We start from the raw sequence: 6,159 nt of genomic DNA, 5'->3' as shown, positions 1-6,159 counted from the left end.
CTATGAAGATGAAATGCACTGGCCTAGGGTGGAGCACAGGCGGGTGGGCTGGCTGGAGAATGCCTCTAGTTTCCTTAGTGTCCCATTTCCTCTCAACCTCTCTTGTCCCTCCAGGATGTATTGCTGGAAGTCAATGGTTACCATGAGAAAACATCTGTATCTGAAAACAGCTGTATGCACATTTGTCTCATTAAAAAAAATTTTTTTTCAGAGTCTGAACATTAATGTTGTGTGTCACCAGCAATGTCATGAGAAATCCAGAGAGAAAAACGTAGTCAGTGCAATTAGTAGCCCTCAGGCAATAAAGCTTCTGTTTCAGACAGTGTCAAAACACTGCAAGATCCAGGAAGACAGAGTCAATTGCCAGAGCAGATGCCTAAACTCATATTGTTTCTGGCTTCACAATGCACATACACACCTATACGTACAAGGACACACATACATCATGTGCACGCACTGGCATAAAGCATGCACCACACCACAAATGCACACACGCACAACACATGAACACATGTGCACACATGCCATGCATGCACAGCATACATACCAAACGTGTGTACACACGTACACACACATTCACATACCACACACTCTGCACAGTACACACGTGTGCCATTCATGCATGTGTATGCATATAAATATGCACATGCATGTAGTGCCATATGTGTGCACACATATTGCACATATGTGTGTGCATGGTCACACATGAAGACACATGTCATACACATGTGTATACACATACACCACATCCATGTGTGCGCACACACACCAACATACATATACACACCACACACGCACAAATACACCTACTGGAAAAATAATTATTTAAACAACAATTAACAACAATCAAATGTTCTTATATCTAGGTTTATGCTAATTCTGTATTTATATTTCTTGTGTTCTTCCCAATTTTTGAATCATAAAAACAAGAACTATCAATGTTAAATTTATTTTAGGAATAATTAAGTATATTCTTAAGGGTTACATTATTCAAATAGTATTCTATGCTTGAATCTGTACTGAGTAATGAATTCATTTATGTACCTTGAGAATACAATGATTGTAATTTTATAACTATAAAATTGTCCCTCTTCAAACAGACAGTGAAACATTTTATTACATTATTATATTATGCCTATGGTCAAATTATAGTTATATAATAAAAAACATATTTCTGTGTAATCCATTGAATACTATTAAATTTGAATAAGAAATCTTTGGCACAAAGACTCCAACAGTTGTAGAACATACCACAACAACTTTCTGAATTATCTGCTTGTCTTTATGCCAATATACTGCAATTCTCTGTCTTTTCCAGTGTTTTCTTAGCTTTTTATGAGTCTAAAATAGTCAGGCTTTTCACCACTTCCCTTGGTAGCATAGTAGAACACAAAGTTGCATATAGATTGTGCTATAATTTACCCTGGACTTGTGGGGAAAAACTTTCTCAAGTGTGTGTGTGTGTATATGTGTGTGTGTGTGTGTGTGTGTGCGCGCGTGTGTGCGCGCATGCGCATGCATGTGATCCAATGAGTCAGCTACCTCAAGAGAGTGTACAGTCTTGGCAATTTGTGTTTAGGTTTCTACGCAAAATAACATAATGTATAAAGTATATTTGGAATTACAATCATTTATCAAAAATATTTCTTTTAATAAAAGGGGGTTTATATTGAATTAATAAATTTTTAAAAATTGTTAATGGCTCATCAAAACCAGAATGAAGTCCAAGAGTTTAATGTAAGTCATCATATCTTGAAATTTAAAAAAAAATCCTTCTGAAAGGCCACCCTAGCGTGACACCCGAGACCCAGGGAGTTAGAGTGTTCACACAGCAAACACCAGCTGGTGCTGTTGCTGAACAGCTAGTGTGGAGCGGGGCGCCGTAATGGGGAATGATATGCAAGTCTGGAAGATAGACCCAGAGCTCTAATTAGCTTTGGTTAATTGTCTATTAAAGTTATTGCGTCCAATTTTTGTCTCCATATCTTAAAAGGGATATGAAGGCATGAATGAAGATCCTGGGAAGACTAAAGACTGACCAAAATGAAGAAAGCAGGCCCTGAGAGAGAAAAATTGGGATGGTGTTGTTTTGACTGGATAGAAAGCAGAAGGGAATCTAGTTCTCTCTTCTAGTCTAGAAAAGATGACTCCTCTGTGTACCTTCCTCAAGCAGGAGAGACTGGATCTGTGCACTAAAAGGTGTGGTGTTGGATATCGATGGGTGTGGAAAAACCCATCCTGATATGTGCTTCTCACCAAGCTCAGGATCCCCTCAGAAGGCTTCAACCTCAGGTGTTAGTTTCCTGGTGAGAATGGGCTTAGTGAGGCATCATGCTATAGAAGTCAGCACCACACTGCACTGCAGTAGGTGAAAGCTTGAAGTCTCTTGACTTAAGAGCACAGGTTCTAGTGACAGATAGCTTGAGGTCCCATTCCAACTTTGCCAGTAATTGAGGAAAGTTGGGCAAGTCACTGCACCCTTCTGTGCCTCTGCCTTTTCATCTGTAACATGAGGATAATGACTGCACGTACCCCTGAGTTGTTACAAGAATTAAAACCATGTGTAGAAAACTCTAGCCCAAGTACATGGCACATGGCAGACCTCAGTCAGGTAGCTCACATATTTCACTATATGGCCAGTGGGGATGGTTGACAAAAGAGTAAAATAAGACTTAGGGGCTTTCCAGAATATCTTGTGTGCTTGTTTAACCAACAATTTAAACTCTTAGTAACAGTTCCTCATCAGTAATGATGGCATGAAATGAGCTTTGCATTAGAGGTCAGAAGGCCTGGGTTTGAGTTGTCTCCATCATGCTCCACTAGGGCCATGAGCAATGCATTCCCCTTCTCTAGGTTTAGGTTTCTTCATCTCTGCCCTATTTATCTCAGGGTTGTAGTGAGGATCAAATGGAAATATACATTTATCATCTATCTTGTGCTGATTATTGTGCCTGGCCTGGGCTGCTCTAGAGAGGGCCAGGCTGGTGAGGAGGACGGTTCGTGCAGAAGTCATTACCAGTTGCTACAATAAACCACAAAGTGCTGAGCAAGTGTTAGTTGTGGATGTGCACGTTACTATTCCTAGGACATAACTATAAAGTAATAGTCAAGGAAGAGACTTTGAAAAGTACTTTAAAGTTCAAAGTGGTATCTATCTAATGTAAGCAGGCTAAGTGTTTAGTCAATGAGCTCAAATTCACTTGTGAAACGAATGAGATCAGAAAGACTCCCTTAAGGGTGAGACACTGGGTCTCTTAAGCTTAGAGCTGATGCCATGGAGTTCTCCAATATCTAAACTAATATTTTTCTTCTAAATTTGTTTTGGTGTGATTTCAGTTATTCCTTTCAGTTTATCCCCACCCTTCCCTTAAGTGGCCAGTAAAGTCACACTGAATGAGACACTGAATTCCAGACAAAGCCTCATGTTTGACATGCATGAATGTAAAGGTGGCTCATATATGTCCCAGACACTCTTAGAATATATTTGACTTATAGAATATATTTGACAGCCTTGGAGCAACAAAATGTTTCTCCCTCAGAAGAGAATTTATATATCAATAAGAAAGAAACATTATAGTTTATTGGAAATTTATCAAATTAGTTAATCAAATTAAACAGTGAGACTCACCAGTCAAAGCAAATCATCTCTGGAGGCTTTCAGAAGTAAAGGAAATGACCACCCCTTAGAATCAGCCTTGTGACTATTATAATATTTGTTTCAATCTTGCTCAAAATTATTTAAGTCATTTCCTGCAATTGATAGAATTGTCCATTAGTGTGATGACATTTGTAAGGCAAGAGTCAAGAAGATTTGTTTTTACCCCTTTGGAATAAGATGCTTCACACAGGTCTGCTCCCATAAACTTACTGTAACAACATATAAATGTATTAAAACATTTGGTTGCCAAATATCAGTCAACATGTGGACAGCTTAACAAAGCAAGCCACCACTGCTGGGGTCACCAGTTTCTACTCTGACCTAGAGAGGAGTGAAAAGGGAGGTGGGGGGGGGGTGGAAACAGACCATGCCAGCTCAAAAGAAAGCTTTTTGCTTCCAGGACTGGCTGCCTTCCCAATTATTAATGAAGAAAGACTCCTTTTTTCCATTTCCTAATGATGTCCACAGTTGAAGTGCAAACTGACTACAGCTGAGAATTTAAGTGGAATATTTCAAGGACATTCATCATGAGTGGATACAGAGAGACCAGACTCCTGTTTCAGCTTCAAGGTTTAAATGTCAAACACCTGGAGACATAATTACTCAACCTTAAAATCATTCTATGAGTTCATTGCTCTGGTTCAGGGAAAGTCAAACTAGTAAGTTAAGTTCAAGACACCGGGCTGGGGGAAGAGAGGGTGCAGAGGGGTTTGGGAGGGCAACGACGGAGGGATTCGTGATGATGTACTTAATCCAAGAGCACATTTGCCTCATTACACTATACCAAGGAGTTCATGTACCGAAAAACTGTTTGTATATAAAATTGGATGGGAAAAATGAAGGAGTCTCTGCGTGCTCGAGGAATCAGGTGCAAGCAATTGAAAAGGCTCTTACTGAAAGTAATCTAAAAGTTTGCCATGAAGAATTTTAATAGGGATTTTAATATTAAAAGAGCGTCTTTGTTTCATATTTAATTCAGCTACGATTTCTAACATCTTAGGTCTAATTGCTGAGACCTAAAGGGCCATTCACTAGCATCAGCAGATTTCCAGAGCAGAATAGACATATATCCTTTATTTCATGCAGATGTTTGTAAAGAGTATGTTCTCCTCCTAATTTCTTTACCCTCTATACCTAAACTCCTTCTACTACTCATCCACTATGTCTTTCAGTTTCAATGTAAGTGAAAAAACAACATGCAGATTAAGGATGGTCTGATCAATTCCATATACTTCCAGAAACCCCTGACTCAAAGATGTTTCAGAATTCTGAAAGGCAGGACTCACACACCCCTGAGTACAGTCTTCTTAACTGACCAAATTCCAGTGTCTTATTACTCATAAAACACACTTTTCCATTTCCACTGAGCATGTGGAAAGGATTCCTGGGGTACTCACCCAGAAATCCCAGCTACGAAACAGTCCCCTTGCTTCCCAGCAGCCAGAAACTATCTTCTCATCCCAAGATGGCTCCTAACACTCACTGTCTCCTGTTACAGCATGAGACATGGCAATGACAACAGTAGCTAAAGAAGAAGAAAGAAAAGGTCCAAACTTGAAGCTAGGTCGCACAGAAATGGTGAGTGGCAAGTCAAACTGGAAACATTTACAAACCTATGATTTTACCTAAAACTATGAAAAAGCTTAATTCTAGTATATTGTCACATGTGTACAAAATATTTATAATTTCTACTGCTTGTACCGCCTAAAAATCTAACCAAACATTTGTTTTCTTTTCCTGAAAACCCAGTGGAAACCCTACTTGAGGTTATTCCCAGGAAAAGAAAGCTTTCTTGATTCACTCACCCTAATGAACACTAAACAAATTAAAACAATTCAAAGTAATTTTTTAGCCTAATAAAACCTCTAAATTGGCCTTAAGAATTTAGGCAATGCCACCTTCTTAATTAATAAGGATTACAAATGAGAATGTCAGGGGAACAAGAAATGCAAATCCAACTGTATTAGAGAGCAAGGAGTCACTTTTTTAAAAAAGCTTATGTATTTATTTTGAGTGGGGGGTGGGGGGGGGTGGGCAGAGAGAGTGGGAAAGAGAATCCCAAGCAGGTTCCCTACTGTCAGTACAGAGCAAGACATGATGCTCTGTCCCAGGAACTGTGAGATCACTACCTGAGCCAAAATCAGGAGTCTGATCCTCAACCAACTGATCCACCCAAGCACCCCAGGAGTCACTTCTAATCTTGAAGTTAAAGACCCAGTTAGAAGATAAAACCAGTTTGTCTCCAAAACAAAGTAGATCTTAGGTTAATCTTTCTACTCGTTAAAGTTTTGGCTTATGCAACTTTCTCCCTTTTAGAATAGTCTTCCTCCTCCTGACTGACCACTGAAGAATATAGTCCATTGCAATCTATTTTTGCCAAAGCTGCATGTTATCATTTCAATTAGATTAATGGAAATCCTGGATATATGTGTGGCATCAGTGTAAGAAGTGGCCAATATTAAGCAACCTAACTGCAAAATTCATAGCATACTTTCACATAA

The sequence above is a fragment of the Leopardus geoffroyi genome, chromosome B4, assembly GCF_018350155.1.
Source record: "Leopardus geoffroyi isolate Oge1 chromosome B4, O.geoffroyi_Oge1_pat1.0, whole genome shotgun sequence".
Taxonomy (NCBI): domain Eukaryota; kingdom Metazoa; phylum Chordata; class Mammalia; order Carnivora; family Felidae; genus Leopardus; species Leopardus geoffroyi.
This window is presented reverse-complemented; position numbering follows the sequence as displayed.